General features: G+C 32.7%; 1 pseudogene; it reads right to left on the bottom strand.

Moving 5' to 3' along the window:
• Positions 1 to 385: 385 nt before the first annotated feature.
• Positions 386 to 24,225, bottom strand: LOC149564044 (hyperosmolality-gated Ca2+ permeable channel 4.1-like; annotated as a pseudogene).

The following is a 24,225-nucleotide window of genomic DNA, read 5'->3' as shown; positions in this document are numbered from 1 at the left end:
ATGTTTAATAGCTTTCTAAAATTAAGCTATTGCATATTATGGCTAGGTCCTAAGGGTTCAACTAGGATGCGTCATGTTTGGTGTGACTCTTTTTAGTAATAAAGATTGGCCACTTTTGAAGAGGGAGAGGTGGGTTGGGGGTATGTCTAGGATTTGGGAAGATAAAATGTTTGAAAATGGAATTAATTAATATAATTTATGTAATTTGACCCAAATAGAAAAAAATAGTTATCCTACATCTGTTTCATACATTTGATATTACAACCACACTTCCAAGTGTTTGACCTAATAAAAGTCTGATTAGATTAAAATTGAAAATTCCAAATAATTTGGAGAGAAATACATTTATTCAGTATCAATCAAAATGGATCCTCAATGAAAAAAATTAAATAGAAGAAACATCCCAATCATACTTTGGATGTGTATGCACCTCATATTTAGTAGGTCCATCAACAATACTATCAATGGTCTATACACCCTCCAATATATCCGATGGAAAATCTTTTTTTTTAATAGGATATTAGTTTATCTACACCACATTTAAAACAATAAACTATGATCATCACAAAAGTACACATAAATTATGGCTTCCCAAAATCTCCTCAGACTGAGAAGAAGAATAGCATAGATAGCAGGAATAGAATCACACACATATGCATTATTCTTAGAACAATTGTCATGAGCTTTTGATCATTGCTTGTAGGTAGTCCATGAAAATGATACACAAAGAAAAAATTGTATTTATCCACCACATATCGGTATCCAAAGTAACCTACACCTATAGGTAGCACGAAAGGTGTGAAGGCATAATAAATTAGGGTCAATGCAAAGATTGTAAGATTAAATGCATCATATTGTGCAAAATCAAAAGTTTGAACCATCTGATGGAAATCTTTTCTGCTAATTGGATAGACTGATAAATCTCCTCCTTGCAGATCAAGCCCATTTACACTCTCCCTTTGTCTTGAGTCATCTCCATCATCAAAACTGAAGTATCTTTCTAATAACAGAGATGCTTCCAAATTGTCCTTTTGACTCTCAGTGACAAACACCTCAATTTGTTCATGTTCTTCATGTGATGACTATAGCAAGCCATTTTTACCAAACTTTTATATTTTTTCTTTATGCACGGAATTGGAGCTAACAAATCAAAAGATATGCCTAGAAAAGTTCTTGTTATCATGAAAGAGAGAGGATAGAAAGGACCTAGTAAAAAAAGATGCACTCATATACTCAATTTTCTTGCAATCATTCCCATACTCGAGAGAACCTTCCAATGATGACTGTAATAATACTCATAGAAAAATCAAATTAACAAGTTGGAAAAATAAAAATGTTTTAAAGAAGTACAGCTTAATGCTCTCCTAAGATAGTCAAATGGCTTTCAATCTTGGAAAGTGATGATAGAGCTATGGGAATAATTATGTACATGCTTACAAAAATTAGCATATTTGGTAAGAACTGGAAGAATAGAGCTATAGCCTAGCTTGAGATTTGTACCCAAGCCAACCATGACACTGCATTGTCTATACCCTCTACATAAATAATTCATCTAGCACTTTGTAATGCAATTATTATTGCAAGTGGTGAGCTGAAAAATAATAGTAATACAAGAAGGCTAGCATTCAGAATCAGCCTATGAATTTTCCATGAAAATTTAGTTGTGCCCAAATGATGCCAATGTATGTTAGTAGCTGGTGGTGTTCTCTCTACCTTCCAACAACTCTTTTCAAGCTGCAACTCCATTATAGAAACAAACTTTCCAATTCGTGGTCTCTTTTTCTCAATTCTAGCATCTTGAAGAGCCTTGTTTACAGTGTAGATATCTTTGAAGATGACAAATGTTACCCCAGTACCCTAAGCTCACCCATCTTTAAAAATTGCTAGCCTACCTTCAAGTTCTTCATGGTGAGCTTCAAGTCTCCTTAATCTATCTTCACCAGTTAAAGCCAAATGGAATGTAGCCCACTCCTTGAACCTTTATAATTTTAACAAATTGCTTCCATTCATTATTCAAATTGGCATAGTATGAACCATGACGTCTCTCTTCAATAGAAAGATCATTTTGGGCCATTGTATCTTGCTTGTATACATATAAAAAATGTCATGCTCCTCAAAGATTTTCCTACCATCAGTGTGGGCCTGCAACCATGCGATATCATCCCTAATTTTTTTAGAAGATATTTATATTTAAAGTTTAAAATTAGCATTAACTTAAGTGAAAAGGAGAGAGCCAATAACCCATTAAGTTATTATAATGGCATAAATTATTGATAACACAAAATTTCAATTCATATATTTATATTGATGAAAGATTGAAACTTGAAACTAAAATTTGCAAAGACAGGTTAATAAGTACAACTATTATCTCCAATGGACAAACATCAAAATGGAAAAATAGGCATGGCATGAAAAGATATGCATAGTTGGTTTTAGTTTTAGCATAAATATCAAAAATTGGAGTTATTTTCCATTGGATATCTAGAAAACTCAAGCTCGTCATTTGAACTATTGGAATGAATTGTATCTGGAGTCTACAATGTGAGCTCAACCAATCTTGACTAGACATCATGCTCTACATCAAAATATTGTGGCTCCTTGGTCTCTACATCCCACTTTGTTTTTGTAGTTTATGAATACTTAGGTGCTTTTTGATTCATGAGATGTGAAATGATATATATAACAAGTTTCTTTTTCTTTCATAGAGGTAAATCTATTCCTATTAAGAAACAAGATAAATCTTCATGGAGACCAGTTCATCTTAGTAGGAGAGGAATTTGAAACCTATGAGAGAAGATAAATGGCAAGTGTGCACAATAATTATGGAGCTACATATAGTTTCCATTGACCAACTTATCTTTTGGCAAAGTATATCTATCAATCCATGCTAAATCATTGAAATCATTGAGCTCAATAAACCTTGTAGTTATACAATCAGTTCTGATAAGTGAAGCTTCCTTTAGGCTACATTTTCTTAAGGGCCTTCACAAGATCCTGTCTAGTATTTTTTGATGATACTCTAGTTTTTAGTACATAATTAGCATCTAATTTAGAGAATCTAAATGCTAGGCTTGACATTTTGGTCAAATAGAAGTTGTATGCTGAAATCTGTAAGTACAGATTCTAAATCATCATGGTCATGTCATTTTGAAGGGATGCATGCTGACCCTTCCGAATTAACTTAGCAACTTAGTAATTTCTTGGGCTTGGCAAGTTTTAATCAAAGGTTTTTGAATTTTTTGTCCACCATTTCCCCCTTCTTTTACATACCAAACTGAAAGGGATGTTTTTAATTGGTTCTTAGAGGTGCAAAATGATTTTGAGGAGCTCAATAGAAATTTTATGATTTCTTGGGTGGTAGCTTGTCCTAATGAATTGAACTTGTCCACCATAAAATTTAATAAAACTTGGTGTGGAGTTCTTTCTAGATGTTACCCCATTGCCTTGAAATGTTAGTAGTTTAATGATTAAAAAGGCACATTTTTCCATATAGGTACAACCTACAACCACCCTTTATGTGGTTGAAAAATGGTCTCTATTTCTATTGGGGATCAAATACTTGCATTGAATTGATCATTTCTCATAGAAGAGAAGAAAATGAATTGATTGTTTGTAGGATTATGAGTTTGAGATCATTTAAAAGAAGAAGAAACAGAATGTTCTAACCCATACAATATAATGCCTATACAAGTTACTTTTTGTTTCATACCTTTTCCATTAGCTGAACTATTATCCCATGGATTTTTTTGAGAACTATGTAAGTGACCCTATGACTATAGATTTCAGAGGAGACTATGGAAGGAAAATGAATGGTTAGTCTATAGCTTACTTCTTTCACACAAAAAGCAGTTGAGTATGGACATAGTTCCCCACCTTCAGATCATGTTGGTTAAATGTTTCATTTTATAACACAAGTTATAGTAATTCACACTTCATCATATTTATTATTTATAATACCAACTGCTAAGCCATCATACTTATTGATTTATGCACATTTATTTATATTTATGTATTATCATACTATTACTATTATCATAATAGTTCTCATTAAATCATGAATGTGTACAATTTTCATCTATTTTAGTGTGGTGATATAGTTTTTCTAATTCAAAAGAAGACAATCCCCATCATGTTGCATTAACATAATGACATAATCGGCCCTATCCATTCACATGATTTTCCTTTATTGCAGCATCTTTGAATACTTACATGAAATGATAGGTACCAACTATTCACAACTTCAACTCAATTTCTAAATCTAAGCTTTCTTAGCTAGTCCTACAAAGTCACTTGGTGTTTAGTCATGTCAATCTTGTATGCTAATATAACTCTTAAAGAAGACTTTACCTTTTCTTGTCAATTTGTACACCAGTTTATGGTAGCAACCATGTAAGGATTGACAAGATATAGCTTTTAGAGCTCAAAATTTGTAAAAATTTGGCATAGAAGAAATTCTAATAATTTAAACAATACAGGTCAGCAACTCTATTTAAAAAGTATCAATTAAGTTTTGAAGCTATGATAATGGATCCTCCAAACCTTGCAGAAGCTCATCTGATAGTGAGTGTTCTATCACCCATCTTCAAACCATTAAGAGAAACACAAGTAATATCAATCACTGCTGGATCTTGACATATTCCTAGAGGAAAATTGAAGCCCATATTCCTTGAAATTATATGCATAATTGCCCCACTATGTACACTGGTAGGAGTCATTATGGTAAGATTCTAATCTAGTAGATAGAGAAGCCATAACCTTTGGAGTTTCCCATCTCATGATCCTTTATAAGACAAAATGCACCCAATGGTCTAAAATTATATAGAATGAAGATGAAATTACTTGGTTTAGATACAATATTTTTTGAAGTATCACAACAACTACTATCTAAGAAATCCATTCACATACCCAAATGATGAAATAAGTTCAATAGTATGTTCTTCTATTAGATAGTATGGCAAACCTCCAAAAATTATATGATTAGGTCCATCTACAATACTTGATGATCTACAAAGCACATGAATTTAGTAGCTAGTCATAAGTCCAAACTCTCAAGAAGATAGTTACTAATAATTAATTTTTTAGTTTTTATTAATAGTCTAGGAAAGATAAGATCAAGAACTTTTAATGAGTGTAGACTAATAGCATACCCGAGAACCAATCCTACAGAAGCCAAGTTGATATTAGAACTTGGTTGACTTGGTCCAAGTGGAGCAGTCGGCAAAGGATTATAATCACTTGATCTCTTCACATGAATAGGTACACTCTGATATAAGATAAACATTTCAAATTTTAATTGCTGAAATTCTACAAAAAAATCAGGAACTATATTTGCTACAAAAAAAAGTTTTGTTATCAGGAATTAAAAATATCTCTTCAATGCACAAAGTTTCCTCCATGGTAAAGCCCACTTTGCTTGCAACCCCATTCACAAAATCTTCAACAAGTGTTGTGCCTTATGGACCATTTATTATAAAGTCTCTTAATCTCATCAACTGATAAGTAGAAGATATTTTCCACAAGTAAACTTACGACATTTCTATTGTTGTTTAATTGTGTAATTTTAGAGTCAAATTCACTTACCCATGTTTCACTTATCCATGTTTCATGAAACTATTTGTGCTTGATTATGTTAATGATTCACTTCCATGAAGTTGCTTCTTTATATTTTTTTGTTTTAGTTTTTTTCTTCAACTAGTATTCATCATAAGTTAAGGGTTTCTTAAATGAATATTTGCCACCAAACTAAGGTCATTGACTTATCTATTTGATCGCTAATTGCATTTCTACACTCCTCCAAACACTTAGCACTCATTAGATCTAGCTGGTGCTCATAGAGGTGAAGCATTGAGACTTCTTAGATATAATAAGTGCTTAGTGTTCCATCTATTCTTATGAGGGATGGATTTATCCAAATCAGTACTCGTGAAATATGGATCAATGAGTTTGATTCAATAAATACACAGTTAAATCTTGATAGCAATATCATATTTTGACTTGCTGTTGAAAAGTATCCCCTAATTATATTTGAATTTGGTATGAACTAACTTTTATTTTAGTTTATTCAAAACATCCCTTAATAGCATATCCTAAATAAAGCCCTAATTTAGTTAATTTTTCTATGTTATAACAAAGAGTTTTCTGATATGAAATGGAGTTGGGGTATGAGATACCTAGGGGAAACACATTATATGCAATATATTGTACTTTTATATGGTTATGTATGTAAAATCTAGAAGCATAGACAAAGAACATTAGGTAAAATTTGGAAGCCTATACTGAAATCTACATAAAATCTCAAGCTAGCTCCTACTTTTTCCTTTGTTTCTTTTTAAATTTGAATGAAGACTAAAATGAAATACCAAAAAAAACCAAATAAGAAAAAAACATCAATAAAAACCTCAGATGAAAAATTCTACTAGTCCTTTGTTACAATGGGACATTTTAGGCTAGGGTTGTACCTAGAATTCTATCAAGTGAGACCCTACTACCATTGTGTGGATTAGCTCTTCTATCTAAATCTAAAGTTTCTTTTCACTAACTTTTCAGATCTTTGCATGGCTAGAGACATGCTGAGAGAAGATAAACAACCCCTATTACATAGAAAAATACAAATGTAGAAATCTCAACCACCAAATACTCAACATTTATTGTTTTACCATAAGCGATCAGTGACCTAGCATGACAATAAACATTTTCATCTTTACCTACTTTAACATTGTGTGATGTCTGGGATAGATCAAATTTTTGTGGATGTTTCCAACTTGGTTTCTGTGACCCATTTTCTAGATGAGATTTGATGGAATTTGCACAAAAGGCCACCACAACGATAGCTAACTCCATAATTTTGTATTTTTTTCAAAAAAATATTTAAATGTTCCTTAAAACTAATTTTTTTAAAAATGAAGTTATTGAAAATTAAAATTATTTATTAGTTATAATATTGTGTTACTAAATTGAAAATTTTTATTTTCATTTTATGGTTCAATTTATGAATTAAAAATGTTTCATCTCAATAGAATTTACTTCTAGGAACCAAATTTTTTTTTTAAAAAATATTTTAGAGTTTTCTTTTAAAATCTTTTATTTCTTAGAAAATTATCTATAAAACAAATTAATAGACAAATATTTTTGGCTTTGTGTAGTATTTAACTCCTCTCAATTTTTTGCAAAAAGAAATAACCCTATTACTTGAGGAATTTTTTTTTTACTCAATAACTACATAGTTGAATATTTATAGAAATATAATAATTTGACTTTTTGTAGGAAATATCTTTACAAAAATTCAACTAATTTTAGTAGTTTTGCATGCTTAGTTTCCCCCAAATATGATTATAATTTAGATTGTTATAATGCAAGACTTAAAACTTTATAATGCATTTGATATAATATCTTTAAAGAAATGGAGTACTGAGTTTTTCCTTGGTAGCTCTTGAAACAAGTGCTTCAAAACACTCGAATGTGCAAGAATATAAACCTTGGGGAAAGAAACAAAAACTATTATCCCAAATATGAAATCAAAAACCACCTAATCTATCACACATAATACCATCTTAAACTTAATAAAACTTCATAAATAAATAAAATAAGAATAAGTATATTTTTAATATATGTATTCAAGAGTGTAATTTTATCCAATGATCAAATTGGTCATTTATTTAGTCAATTATACTTGTGAATAGAAAAAAAAATGGTAAAATTTGATTAGTCTTAGTCATGTGACTAAACATTTTAGTCACATGACTACATATGTTAGTCACATAGTCATTTATTTGCCAAATGTTTATTAGTGATTCCTTCATTGAGTAAAGGTAAATCAATAAAAGACACCTCGCTAGATATTGAAGTTAGTCTATATGAAGTAATTGAAATGTCACAATTAGATTTGGAAAATCTTACATTGGGCCAAACAACTTTTTTACAATAAAATTTGGTGAAGAAGAAGAAGTAAGAAGAACTAAGGAGAGAGTATAAACAAAAGAAGGTAATATATGATATTAAAAACATTTTTGTTGACATTTTAAATTTTGTATGGCAAAGCCTCGAGAATAACCCAACTTTTAAATATTGTTGAAAAATTAAATATTAGTGATAAAGAATCCAATGAGAAGCTAATGGATTGGCCAACAAGAATATTTGAGAATAAGGTTGTGGATAAAATTTATACAATGATTGCCAAGAAAAAAGCTCATTTACAAGATCATGTACATAACATGACATAACTTATATAGAGGGTACATCATTTCTACAACATCTTGTCAGATGGGCCAAGATATAGAAATGACATTCAGGAATAAATTCAATAGAATTCAAGTTGAGATGAAGAGATCCAACAACATTATTTCATAGTTAGTAGAATCTAGTATTGAACACTACAATAAGTTATTGAATGCTTAAGGAAAATTGGTCGAGCTTTAGACAATTGACAATAGCATGAGATTCATATTGATCTCTATTCAAGCTATGTTAATACCTCATTTGGTGCTCATGCAAAGGAAAATTCATCTAGCACAAGATCTTATAAAAAAAATCACAATATTTTAATGGCTAATGGCTTAATTGACATAGCAACAAAGTTACAGTTGTAGAATCACATTTTTGAGGCAGCAAGAACCACTTAGGATCATGTAATTTCCATGATCACCAAAGTTCATCAAACATTCATTAAATAATATGATTTTATTCAACCAATTCAATCCCAATAGCTAAGACATAAGTGCAAAAATCAAGGGGGAATAGTTTTCATGTTACAAAGAGAGTATGTGTATAAGTATTCATTTATACATTATTTATTCATTATTCATTTGACTTAAGTCATAAGAATTGGGGGGTAATCATATCATATTGTATTTGTAACAATGTAATAATGACAAAGTGGTTTTTCCACTAATGTTAAAGGGGGATATTGTTGGTATCTCTAGCTATTGTTGACTATTAGTGTTGAACACTTAGTCATTTATTAGATAGAGTTAGATCTTAGTCATTTATTAGATAGAGTTAGATGGTCATCACTATGTATGAGCTACTCTATATAGTCCAAGTCATGTATATAAACTTGTATATAGTGATCTTTATAAGAGATGGTCAATTATGTGGTTGCCAAGTATTTTTTATACATTCTGAGTTCAACACCTACCAAGCAGTTCAAGCATATAAGTGTCCAGTTACATAGTAAGTGCTGAGTATAGTATAGACCAAGCATCAACAATATGCCTAGTATTAGAGATAGTAATGTTGGAAATCACAATGGGAAAGTAAGTTTTGATATGGGAGGGAATCACACTTAAAAATTTTGCCTCTTAAAGCACATCACCAATATCCTATTGTAAAAAAATGATTAGTTGTGTATTGTCTTTGATGTTACACAAAATGTCATATCATTTCTAATCAATGTATGCCAAGCTCACTTGGGCATTGAAAAAAATTTCTTGAGTTTATTGAGCATTCTAGAGTATGCCTAGTTTAGAAGATAGTGTCTACTGAGTTCACTCAGGTGATAGAGGAAAGTTTGTAGAAATTGAGTTTTAATCGAGATTACTCAATTAATGAACTAAATGTTGGATGATACCAATGTTAACTGAGCTCACTCAGTTACCAAAGGAACTTTGTGAATATGAAATATTAACTAAGTTTACTTGGTTAACACAAGAAAATTTTTTTAATTTAGTATCTACTGAGTAGGGTCAGCTAACGAAGGATTTTCTTGTTTTGGCATATTGAGTTCAATTGAATTGTTTTTTGGTTCTAGATGAAAAAGAATATGAATATTAATTATTCTAAGTTGTATTCAAGCCAACTTGACAATATGTAAGATATAAGTATAAGGTCAACTTGAGGATTGAATGCATGGAACATAATTGAAGATTTGATGATTGTTAGAGGATGTGAATTAAAAGGATAAGAAGAATATCCTTGTTGAGATGCAAAGATACATTTGATCAAGAAGGATTAAGTATATAAGCCAAAATTGAGATTTATAATCAAAAATTTAGTTGCATCATGAATCAAGTCATCTCATTATTACTCTCTAACCATTGTAGTAGTGATCTAAATCTCTTAACAAAGTTTTCTTAATAGCTATTTGTAAATCCTCTAACAAGGTGGCATTTCTATTGAATTTTTTAAAGACTTCTAATAAGGCCACTCCTAATAGGGTGATGAAATCCTCTAATAGGGCCAAATCTAATAGTGTGTTTTGTAACCTTTAATAGTGTTGTCTCCTAATAGGGCTCACTTCAGAAGTGTAAAAATTAGTAACTAGTTGTAATTGATGAGTTTTTACCAAATTGGGTTTCCACTTTAAATCCTAGTATCAATTGTGTTCATGTTATTTATTTTATGTGTATGCAACTAAGTTAAAGTAAGATCAATTACAAATAATATATTAAGATTTTCATGTTAAGCATTTGTCGAGCTATTTCAGTGTTTTCTATGTTACAAAATTTTTCTTGTATGTTTACCAAGAATTTATATTGACATCTAAGAGATCTAGGATTTATTTTTGTGGTAATTGATTCACCCCTCCTCTCTTAGTTACTCTTATATTTCCAACACATCCATCTCATAACTTAACATGTAAACTAAAATAACATAACATGTATCACATCCATAGCATAAATTAAATAACACATAACATAGTAAATTGGTTACCCAAAAACCCTCCAATGAGAAGGTAAAAATGGGGTGGGGATGACACCCACAAATCTTCACTACTGCAATTGTAGAGTGTGGCCTATTATCACTATAATGTGTTTGATCATAATCTATGATCTACCATGTGAAAATTCTACCCTATTAAAGGCTTATAAAGACTATTAGGTCTCACCTTTTTAGAGGATTTAAACTTACAATAAAGAAAGAAATTAGTTAATAAATTTAAAATAGCCTATTAGGACTACTCGATTAAGATATTTTCTCTATATCACCTTTTAGAATGATTCAACACCGTGATCCTTTGGTTAGCACCTTTCTACTTGATGTTAGATCTTCTCCTTATTGATTAAACCTTGATCCTCTTGATTAGACATGTCTCCTCTACCCTTTGACTTCTATAATATATTCTTCTCAAACTAATCCTATAATGCATAGCTTTTTCATAGCCATCTAAACAACCATGAATGCTCTCTCAACTCTTAGCATTAATCTCCTCACTCACACATACAAACTCTCTAGGGTTTTCTTTGTTAAATAAGAATTGGTGGGGATGGATTATGTAAGAATTAATAATTTTGGTTGATCCATATTGCAGCTTTAAGGTTCCCTTTTTCTTACTAGTTACATGTACACCACAAGGATTCACAATATATCTCCATACTTGTCTTTCATAATCATATTATATGATTCTGTTAGCCCAAAAATCATTTACATAGAAGTTTTTTCCATTAAAAACATCTATGTCATAACCTATTCACTCAACATTTGAAGACTCTTATGCTTGGCCTTCATTGTGTTCCTAATGCTATAACTTGGCTTTTGAATAGCTCGACACTCTCTATTTACTTGGCACTTGAATCACTCAACATGTATAGACTACTTGACACTTAAGTTACTCGACACTAACTATCCCTATTTCTTGACATGTATTAGCTGGCAACTTATGCTCAACATGCTTTGATCCCTTGGCTTGCATTGATTGCTCAAATTTCTCTGACCACTTGACATGCACTATATACTTAGCATGCACTACAATTCTGCTAGATTATGACTATGTGTTTTTTGACTTCCTTGTAAAAACCAATCTAAGATTAACAATCTTCTTCTTTGACATGAGTGGAACAAACACTTTTTCATGGCATATACATCCTTACTTTATGCATAAGTCAAACTATATATTCTTTGTTACTCAACTCATATAAAAAAATTGAAAAAATTGAAATTTTACAAATTTGTTGTTTCTCCCATATTTTATTTCTCCCCCTGAGTAAATGCTTCATTTTCATTTCTTCTATAATACTCCTACTAAGTAGATATCTACCTTGACAAACATTTTCCTTCAAAATTTCATAATCCCCCTTTTTTGACACTTGTGTCATTTGGGTTGCATACTAATTGTGTGTTTTTCCAAAAATGGCTTGTGAAGCTCCATGATTATCTTTAATGTTACATCCTAGTTGTTGCATGCTAACTCTAGAGATTGAAATTGTATGTCTAGCTAGGTGGCAAGGTCAACTAAGCCATAATGTGTTGAAAGATGAGAATATTTCTTCATCAAAGTTCTACATAGGCTAGTTCCTTATTCAACACTTTCATGTGAGGAGTTAGAATTGATTGGATACTAATCAAAATAGATCTGATATTAGTATCTTATGCTTGCAACTTGGAAAGCTTGCTTCAAGTCATCAGTAATCTCTAGAAATATATTTGACTTTGACTTGGAGATAGCTTTAAAGTATTACCAATGAGTTGTAGATCTCCCTACAGTTAGTCAATAGCACTTTGCATCTCCCTATGTGAATAATTCAACATTGAAAAACTTAGTGTATAGAGAGAAGATGTTCTCTAATACTGACTTTACTCTATCCATCTTGGTTGCTAGATCAGCCTATTTGAGTACCATAGCACTAGATATCTTTTCTAGTACCTTGGTATAAAAATTTCTTTCTGACCATTCTAATAATTTGACATTAGAATCTAGGCCTTCATCCTTTATCTTGTCCATAATAGTGACAAGTTACTTTATGATAGGCTTATTTTTGTTTGGTTCTAGGAGGTTAAAAGAATCAAAGAATATGTCTTTAATGTCATGCAAGACATGCTTTTTCTTGTATTCCCTCTTCAATATTTCTTGCCTCTTTTTTCTTTGTAGAACTTCCTATAGTATACTCATTTCTTCAATAGTGATTGTGTTTAAGTAAAAGTTTGGGAGCTCAATCACTTCATCTAAACTTATGATGCAGGAGCATCTTGCATTAAAAAAAGAAGAAAAAAAAGTTTTAAAACTGTGGAGGAGAGAGAAAGTGACAAAAATTAGAAGAAAAATAATAAATAAATAAATAAAATTGGAGAAAAGAGGGAAAAGGAACTTAATAGGTGGCATCATTAAAAGTAACTTGTAGCTAGAGGATTTATTTAATTTAACTTGCTAAGCCAACTTGTGGCTTGAGGGTTTATTTAATGTAACTTGCTAGTGGCCAACTTGTGGCCTAGTTTGGTATAAATAGAGGGATTTGTCTTGTCATTATTGATTCATTTAGAGGAGTGAGTGTGGAGAGTAGTTGAGGAGCAAGTTTTTCTTGATTTTGTGGATAGAGCACCTAATGTGAGGAAGTTGACAACAAGATTGGGATTATCATCCAACTTGGAGAAGAGCATGGAAGATGGAGTAGTTGAGTGAGAGAATATTTTCAGAGTGTGTGGATAGATTACCAAATGTGAGGTAGTTTAAACTTATATCTTGGATAAAGTTTGAGAAGGGCTAGTAGCTGGGGCTTGGGAAATAAGGAGATTGCTTGGTGGTCTTGCAAGCACAAGTTTAGATCTTCCTTGGAGGTTTCTACTAGAGCTTGGATCTCAACTAACTAGTGTTTGGATTGGAACTTAAGGGATCTTGCAAAATTACTATTGTAATTGCTTATGTATTTGGTAGTAACCCAAAAGGGCTTATAGCTGGGCATGTTGGATGTAAATATTATGATTATATTATGAGAATTTGCATTATTTTGGCTCTAATTAGCTATGTTATTATTTATTCTTCCACTATGTGGTTATTTACTGGGAGCTAGGACATCTCCTTTGGGGATTCTCTTGCCTTGCACAACATCAAGTGGTATCAGAACAAAGGTTGTTCTTGACCATGTAGATAGATAATTGAAGTTGAAGCAATTTGCAGTAGGACCTTGGGAGGACATGCAGATTGATCTATGGTTGTGAAGATGGAAGATTGATATTGTTTGAGAAGATTGATTTGTTCATGTTTTATTGTATAGGGTTTGTGAAGATCTTAGAAGATGGCTCTGAGAGGATTGGACCTAGGGATGATTGCAACTCTCTATGATATAGTGGAGAGGAGCATTAATGAGACAATAGCTTAGGTGGATGCTATTATGGATGTTTCTTTTTCTAGAATAGCTGAGAAATAGAAGAAAGAAGTTGTGTGCTATTAGAATTGGAGTCTATCGATCTAATAGCGAGTTTTCTGGTTGGTCAAAAGACTTATTTGAGAGAGATGGCATATCAAGGTTAAGGTGGAAGAGTTTGGTTTTTTTGATCAATTTGTGGAGCCTAATATAGAACCTATAGAGAAATTGGAGGTTATTTCTAAGGATATTCCTAATCTTGTTGATGATGGGATGGAGATTGGTTTTCATGATTAGTTGGTTCAGTTTGACATGGATATTATAGAGAACTTACTCGTGGATGATCCAATTGCTGTTGGTGGTGACTTGTATGTTCTAGAGCATCTTGTTGAGAGAAATTAGATTTCTTATGTTGTGAGTTTGGAATGTGTTCATGGAGATTTGCATATTTCTACTTATATGGAGTTTTTTGTTGTTGGTGTTGATTCACTAGTTGCTGATGTGGATGATCCTTACTCGTGGATGATCTAATTGTTGTTGGTGGTGACTTGTATTTTCTAGAGCATCTTGTTGAGAGCAATTAGATTTCTTATGTTGTGAGTTTGGAATGTGTTCATGGAGATTTGCATATTTCTACTTATATGGAGTTTTTTGTTGTTGGTGTTGATTCACTAGTTGCTGATGTGGATGAGGGTTTTTTGATGAAGTATTATGTTTAGTTTGTTCCTGGGAATGAGCATGTTGATTGGGTTTTGAGATTCTAGTGTTTGATAGAGTGATGTGGATGTGGATGATTTGTATATTATTTTTTTTGCCTTTGTTAGAGTGGAAGCCTTTGGTGAATATGAAGATGGTTGTCAATCTTTCTTTTGGCATCAAAGTGTGGGACACACTTTTCTATCTACCTAGGGAGTCTGATGCAAGAGAATCTTGCATTAAAAAAAGAAAAAAAAATTGTGGAGGAGAGAGAAAGTGAAAACAATTAGAAGAAAATTAATTAATTAATTAATTAAATTCCAAAAAATAGGGAAAAGGAATTTAATAGGTGGCATTATTAAATGTAACTTGTGGCTAGAGGGTTTATTTAATTTAACTTGCTAAGCTAACTTGTGGCTTAAGGGTTTATTTAATGTAACTTTCTAGTGGCCAACTATTGGATACAATTGATTAATTGTGTGATGTCTTTGATGTTACAAAAATGTCATATCAGTTGATAGTCAATGCATGCCAAGCTTACTTGGTCAATGAAGACAGTTTTCCTAGTCTACTGAGCATTCCTAAGTTTACTCTGTGTAGAAGGTAGTTTCTACTGAGCTCACTCGGCATCAAAGGAAGTTAAGCAAAAAAGAGTGTTAACCAAGCTCACTTCATTAACAAAGGGAAAGTTGAACAGAGTTAATGTTAACCAAGTTGAATCAATTACCATAGGTATTTTGTAAGTTCATAGTGTTAACCAAGCTTCTATTTGTTAACATAGGAAATCACTTCAAAATCAGTTTCTACCTAGCTAGGTTGGCTACCAAAGGATTTTCTTATTTTAGCATGTAAAGATTAATTATTTTACCTATTGATTCTAGCTAACTGAGGTTATTCTAATTTATATTCAAGCCAACTTGACAATCTAAAAGGTATAAATAAAAGGTCAAGTTTTGATTTCAAAGTGTGTGAGATGCAAATTGAATAAGTTGAAAAAGATACGAAGAGAGGAAGCAAACTTGAAGGATAAGCAAATATCCTTGTGGAGTAGAAAAGTATTATTTGATCAAGAAGGATCAAGTATGAACTAGAGAAGAGACCTATAATCAGCAATTTAGTTGCATCACAATCAATTCATTTCATTGTTACTATCTAACAATTGTAATAGTGAACTAAAATCTCTTAATAGAGTTGGTTTGACAGCCATTTGTAAATCCTCTAACAAGGTGGCAATTCCATTGAATTGTTTTAAGACGTTTTTCAAGGCCACTCCTAACTAGATGATTAAATCTTTTAATAGTTTCACACCTAATAGTGTGTTTTGTAACCTTTAATAAGGTTGGCTCCTAATATGGCTCATTTTATAAGAGTGAAAAATAGTAACTAGTTACATTGTTGATTTTTCCCAAATTGGGTTTCCACATTAAATCCTAGTGTCTCATGTGTTCATGTTATTTATTTAATGCTTAAAAGTAATTATTAATAACATCTTAATATTTACTAAATTAATTTACATGCTACATTTACTAAGTTACGACAATTTTTGTGTGTTTACTCAGTATCAATAGTAATCAATTTTATCAATCTAAAGTTTATAGTTGACATCTAAGGGATTTGGGATTTATTTTAGTGGTAACTGATTCACCACCCCCCCCCCCCCCCCACCCCCCACTAGTTACTCCTCTTATATTTCCAACAATTGGTATCAGAGCTTTTGGTGCTTGTGGAGAAGGTTTCAAGGACATAAGCTAAAGATCAGGATGTCTTACAAGAGAGAGATTCCAAAGCTAAACAAAGACAACTTTGTAGCATGGCAAGGACTTATGAGGCTTCACCTAGCTACCATCATTGATTAAGGATGCAAATATCTTGATGAAGAATATAAAAATCCCACTAGAACAATATCAGTTGATGATATTACCAAGAAGAAACCATAACATCATGATGATTGACATTGCATCTGCTCTTAGTTATGCTGAATTTGATGAGGTCAAAGATTGTAAAATTGCTTTTGATATGTGGAACAAACTAAAAGAAATCTATGGAGGAGATGAAAATGTAAGAAGAGTCAAAGAAGAAAGCCTTAGAGGAAAATTTGATCAAATGAGAATTAGAGAAGATGAAAATGTTGCAAAATATGTGGAAAGAGTCAAGGCTAGTGCTAGTGCAATCAGAGCATCTAGAAGAGAAATCAAAGAAGAAACTATTGTAAGTAAAGTTCTCAGAACTTTTCTTCCCATCAATGCAATTAGAGCATCTTCTATTCAAGAAAAGAGATGTGATCCAAATAAGAAGATAGGTTTGGATGACCTAGTAGGAAGATTGATAGCTTTTGAACTAGACAACTTTGACAACTATGTTCTTGCTTCCAAGAATATTGAGTTTGCATTTGAAGATAAAATCTCACTCAAAGAAAAAAGTAACAAAATAAAAGATAATAAATTAGAAAGTGAGGAAGAAACTAAAGAAAGTTCAGATAGTGACCTTGAAATTGTTGAAGCTCTACTTGCAAAGAAATATTCCAGGAGCAGAGCAAAGTACAAAGGTAAAATCCCTCTAATATGTTTTTCTTGTGAATAAATTGGTCATATTGCTACTAGGTGTCCAAAAAAAGAAGACAAGGAAGGAAAGAAAAGACACAAGTACAAAGGCAAGAAGGAATTCAAAGGTCACAAATCCTACAAAGATAAAGGTAAGAAAACTTGTTTTATGGCTAGAGATTATGATAATAGTGAAGATGAAATAGTCTATATTTTTGTAAAAGATAAATCTAATGACAAAGAAGATAAGATGGAACTTGTCTCTCATGTTAGAAAAAATGACACATGGATCATAGATAGTGGATGGTCTCACCATATGACTGGAGAGAAAACTAAGTTTGAACATTTTGAACACTATGATGGAGGTAGTGTAAGATTTTGGAACAATGAACCTTGTGGCATAAAAGGGAAAGGTAGAATCTTATTAACCAATGAACTTGTATGTGATAATGCCTATTGGTTTGAAAAGCTAAAACATAATTTACTAAGTGTGGCATAGCTAAACAACATTGGAATCAAGGTAGAATTCATGAATGACAATGCTATACTACTAGATAATCAAGGAAATATAATTGAATTAGGTAGGCAAACAAAAGGTAACCTATTTTATCTTGATCTTGGTGAGTGTTCATGTTTTATTGCTCAAGTAGAAGAAATTTGTCTATGGAATAGAAGATTATGTCATGTAAACTTTAATAATATGGTCAAGATTAGAAAACTCAGAAGAGTAAGAGGTCTTCCTAGTTTTAAGAAACCTGATGTTGGATTATGAAAGAATTGCCAAATTGGTAAAATGGGAAAGACTAGTTTTAAAAGAAAAAACTATTAGTCAGAAGATGTCTTGGAAATTGTACATACTAATTTATGTGGACCCATTGGAATAGAAACTTATAGTGGAGAAAAGTTTTTCATTCTTTTTGTTGATGTTTATTCTAGAATGATGATTGTTATGTATCTCAAAGAAAAATTAGAAGCTTTTGATAAATTCAAATTATATCTGGATAGAGTAGAAAAAGAGATTGGAAAAAGATTGAAATGTTTATGATCAGATAGAAGTGGTGAATTCATCTCAAATGAATTCAACGATTTATGTATTGAAAGAGGAATCAAAAGACAAGTACACTAATGTATCAGCCCCTGGTACTCCTGAGCAGAATGGAATAGCTAAAAGAAGAAACAAATACATCATGGATTATGCAAGGACACTAATGATTGAAAATAATGTTGCTATCAAATACTAGAAGGAAGCTATCAGCACTACAATTTATACTTTGAACCAAGTTTAGTTGAAGAAGGACTCAAGAAAAACTCCCTATGAACTATGGTATGGCTTCAAACCCAATGTAAGTTACTTGAAAGTATTTGGTAGAAAATGTTATATCTTGAAGGAATCTAGAAAAGGAAAATTTGATGTAAAAGGTGATGAAGGTATATTTCTAGGATATTCCTACAAAAGTAAAGCTTACAAATGTCTAAATTTGTCTACTCACAAAATCATAGAAAGTGCACATGTGAGAATTGATGAATTTGTCGAAAAGACTAAAGAAGAAAGCTAAAAGGAACTAGAAGATAATAGAAGATTTGTCTACTATGAACCTGATACATTGCCAAACATATTTGACAAAAATGAGACTTCATCTCCCGAGCTCTCCAAATTTCCATTAGTTTATGATTTGCAAGAAATGCAAACTAAGTCACAGGGACTCGAGTCACATTCAGAAGCTACTGATTTAGTGCACACTGAGTCTAAAGAACCCAAGCCACAGATAGAATGACCCGAGCTAGAAGTTGAAATTCAAAATGAGGATAGTGCAGTTCATTCAAAAGTCAATGAACCTATATTGGCTAAATATATTAGGAGGCATCATGCACCTAATTAGATTATTGGAGACAAATTAGATGAAATAGTGACAAGAAGCAAACTAAAAGGTACATGTTTACTTGATGCATTTGAACATAGAAGTGTTAATGATGCATTGGAAAATGAAATTTGGATTGAGGCTATGAACGAAGAAATAGAACAAATAGAAAAAAATAAAACTTGGACTCTTGTACCTAGGCCCAAAGATAAAAATGTAATTGGTACAAAATTGATATTCTGAAATAAGCTGAATGAAGATGGAAAAGTATCAAGAAACAAAGCAAGGTTGGTGTGTAAAGGCTATTCTCAAGAAGGCATTGATTATGGTGAAACTTTTGACCCTATTGCAAGATTAGAAGGTGTTAGGAATGGAACTCTTGATGAGAAAGTCTACATTGAACAACTAGAAGGTTTTGTTGATCCAAAAAAAAGGGACATGGTCTATAAACTACACAAAGCCATATATGGTCTCAAACAAGCTCCTAGATCCTGGTATGAAAGACTAGATAACTATTTGATATAGAATGGTTTTCAAAGAACACATGATAACAATAGCCTATACATCAAGGAAGGACTAGATAAGAAGATTGTATTGGTAGAAATTGTGTTGCATAAAAATGTAACTAAGGAATAACACTAAGAAACTAATGCACATTCCTACATTGTCATGCAAAACCTCAAAATATGAAAGAATACATGTAAATGAACAACAAAGTAACACTATGCAAACCTCAAGAAACTATCAAGTGATTGATGATTTCACATTGTTGTGGGATGTGGTTGCTCACAAGTCGAGCAGCATAACAATAAGGTAGATAGTGCTTCCTGAAAATGAGGAGAGGGCTCTCCTTTTATAGGAAAAAGGATGCAATGGATGGCTAAGATTGAATGAAAGATGGAGGGCTAAGATCTCTTAGGATCAATGAGGTGTCAATGAGGTGGAGGCCAAGTAGACTCCATGTGGATTAGGGTTTTGACCACTCAAAGGGGGCAATATGCTCACACATGTATGAGCAACCTTTGATGGTGACATGTCAATGACAGGTGTAAGAGGTGTGTAAGATCATGTTTCCTCACACATGTGTGAGACACCTTTGAAAGTGATGGGTCAATGACATGTGTAAGAGGGTTGGAGGCTCAAGGTTTCTCACACATGTGTGAGACACCTTGGTTCACATGTGAAGGGGGACAAGGTTGTAAGAGGCATGCAAGATATGAGGGATAAGGAAAGTGTGAACATCTCTCACACATGTGTGAGGATTCCTCACACATGTGTGAGAACACACTTAGGATCAAGAGGTGATTAGCTAGGATGATTAGGAAAAGAAAGCATGATTAGGAAGTGGGTAAGTTTAGCAAGATGGGTTAGGTAGGCTAGTGAGGTTAGGTGAGGGTTAAATGTAGGAGCCATGTGCTCAAATAGAATTAAATTTAATATTTAATTCCAAGAGGGATTAGGCAAGGATTAATTAAGTAAACAAAGTACTTAATTAAAGGGGATGGGTTAGGATTTAAATAAACCTTAGTTTGTTTAAATCAAGAAAATGTGAACATAATTAAATAAATGTAAAATTTATTTAAATAAAGGTAAGGGAATTAAATATTTATTTTATTGGTCAAGACACGCGATTTGGACAATTTTAGGTGTCTACATTTTTCCCCTCTTTGATATAGCATTAGTAATGTTATATCAAAGAAGAATAAAATATAGTGGCTGTGAGGATAAGACTAGTAGCATGATGTCCCAGTCATGAAAGGATGAGGAATGATGATGAGGATGGAAAGGTATGCCCCCTTGAGAGGACATGCAGGTTAGGAGAACATGGATGTTCTCTCAAAATGCAAGGAAGATGGAAGGGAGTTATGCTGCAATGGTGTGAACAACCTAAGTTTGATATTGTGTTTAACACTATGCACCAAGGTATGAGGAACCAAGATGACAATGTGTCAAGTATGTGAAAAAGGTGTCTAATACAACCATATGCCTTATGAAACCATGATATGGAAGACCATGATTCATGGGACAATAGGATGCAAAGACCATGATACATGCAAAAAATGCTAATGCATACAAGTAATCAAGCAATCATGCACAAAAAACCCAAAAGCAAATGAACATTTTGCCCCTAGTCAAGGTAAAAACCCATGAATGGACTGAGTGATGATGATTGATTAAGGATGGAAAAGCTAATGCTAAGCATAATGCACATCCAAGCATTGGGAAGGATTCATTCGATGATAATGATTGAATATGGTTAATGGATGATCAGCTGATTGGGTCAAATTGATGAATTAATTAAGGATTGATGTTCAAGATTGCAAGATTAGATTGATTGAATTAGTATTGATTGCACAGTGATTGAGATTTTTTTGATTTTTTGATTTTTTGATTTTATGGTGGATAGAAGAATGAACGTGGATGAGATTGGAAGAATAGATATTGATAGGATGAAAAATGATTAGAGTAGAATCGATATGATGTGAAATAATTAGAAGAATGGAAAATTGATTGAATTAGAGGATGAATGAATTGGATTGAATTGAGGATGGAAGAATGAGATTGAATGAATGTGAGATAGAATGGAACCAATGACAAGGGAGGGTCAAGGTATGGTAAATGGAGGAAAAGCAACATGATGTTGGTGGATGCAAGGAATAGTGAAAGGATATGAGGGGCCAAATGATATTGTGGTGAAAAAAATGCAGGGCCAAGGATCATGTTTCGAAGGTGTCCAAATGTCCCATACCAAGGATAGGAATATGGTGGGAAATATGGTGGGAAAGGATGCATGAAAATGGAAGGATATATGGTGGGGAGGCATGAAAAGGGTAAAATGGTGCGAAGGCTTAGCGTATGGAGGAAGAGAAGGCATGTCTTCTACCAAAGCATGTATGAACATTTATGGTATTGCGCCTCTAAGGGTGATCATGAGCATGGGGATGAAAGAGGAATGGATAAGGAAAATGTGAGGGAGGGAGTTTATGAAAAAGCGATGGGTAATGACATGAAGGATATGGATGAAGTGTCCAATATGAAGGGGATGAGATGGAAGGGATAACCAAGATCAAGGACATATGAAAGAAGGATGGACGCATGTAGGAGTATGGATGGGAAAAATGGATGACATGAGAAGGACTTTGGAATGCAAGATAGGGATAGCATGTCAAGATCAAATATATGAAAGTGGATGGAAAGATGTAGGAAAATGTGTGGATAAGGAGAAAGGGTCATGGAAAGCACATCAGAGAACTTACTGCTGAAAATTTTTAATGCACTTCTCCTGCTGTATTGAATCTCTTCTTTTCAAATTCTCAAGGTTTGTCTTGAATCTGATCCAAGACAGTCCCCAGCAGAGTCGCCATTTTGTTGGTGTTTGAAAACGTTACCCATTTCCAATTACCCTAATGAGAACAAGATGCATCTAGGGGCAGCTAACTCCCATTATCAACACATCCATTCAGACACCAGGCCAACTATAAGGCATGACCCTTCTTCTTCTTCAGGCTCTGCAAAACCTAGGCGGGTAGACCTATAGATTCTTTATATGGTACCAGCTATCAAAGCATACACTGAATCTATTATGAAGCAGATAAAAAACCCCTAAATCTTCTACACTCAACCAGGAATCACAAACATGAAATAGCTAAGAACATAACTCATGAAACTGGCAAGCTAAGTGCAGGTTAACATTGAACAGCTTTCAACATAAAAGGGAAAATTGATTTAATATGTTGATATCAGCAAGACCCAAGTATGAGCAACAGAACTTAATGATCCTATCTTTGACCAGTGCCTTATCTATTGGGCAATTAAATGAGTCATAACCATACATCTCCTGGAATCCTTAGACATATCTCTACATCAAGATCCCTGATCTATCTTTCACCTTGTGAATAGACATCTGCTACAGAATGAATCTCATACTCAGAAAATCCTATCATGAAATCTGCAAACCCTGTGACAAATATCAAGCAATTACATGGTTCTTTGTTCCATAAGCAAGACATTTTAACCACATACATTTCAAAATGTAATGCAACCTAATTCGTGCTCTTTGATCACAAATTAGAAGAAATAACAGAGCCATAATCAGGAGACAAGATTCAAACTGAACTTCAAACTTTTGCTGCACTTTATTTGTTTTCCTTGAAATCAAATACATGAAATGTACAGAAAATAACTCATAGATCACCTAACAGAAAAGAAACTATCTGTATAAAACTTAAAATGTTGTTCAATACAAGAAGAAATGCTGAAGAATGGTTTCTCAGTGCAAAAACTGGAACCCTTACAAAGTATCAGAGAAAGAAAGATATAGACAAGAAAGAAATCCCGGATCTGATCTTTACTTGACAAGTGTCCACTTGAAAATCAATCTTCTAGCAACTGAAAACTTCTTCCTTCCTTCTCCCATCTTGATCTGATTTTGTTTCATCATTTTTTGCAACTGATTTGCAAATGTCTATTTCTGAATGATGAAATTTGCTGAGTCACCAAAATATCTGATTTACCCACTGAAATGCTGGTGAAATTTTTTTTTTTACTGAATGAATTCGCTCAAATTCCAACCCAAACTACATTTCAACTATCTTTTTACTGATATTCAGGTCATTACCTTGACAAAAAATCAAACTGAACTTCTTGGTCTGAATATAGTTGCAATTCAAGTACCTGATAGAAAACCTAATGTAACTCAAACTAACTGATACCTGTGCAAAAGCCGACTCCAGAATCGGAAAGTTCATCTTCTCCTGATTCCGGCGATATATAACACTTCATACTTTGGTTACCGGAAGCGCCTGAAATTGCCATTTGAAAATGTCTCCTATGGCTAAAAGTTCATGCTTGCAACTATGAATTTAAATTTCGCAAAATTTAAATATTTCATAAAGTTTAAAACTTTACAAAATGAAACTCCTTTTATTTAAGATGTAAAATTGCATGCTTGAGAAAATGATAATAAAATATTTAATTTTTTATTACTCTTCACATTTTCCTTGCTCCTTAAAACTGTGGTCAAACCTCTTTTGACCGATGCCACGTCATCATCTGCCAGACTTGCTGCCACGTCAGCCTCGCTATCTCGCTATAGTTAATTAGCGAGCATCTTCCCAT

This window comes from Cupressus sempervirens, chromosome 4 (assembly GCF_028749045.1).
Source record: "Cupressus sempervirens isolate cs-2001-9-10 chromosome 4, ASM2874904v1, whole genome shotgun sequence".
In the NCBI taxonomy this organism is placed as follows: Eukaryota; Viridiplantae; Streptophyta; class Pinopsida; order Cupressales; family Cupressaceae; genus Cupressus; species Cupressus sempervirens.
The sequence above is the reverse complement of the archived record's forward strand: the minus strand, read 5'-3'. Positions and strand labels throughout refer to the sequence as shown.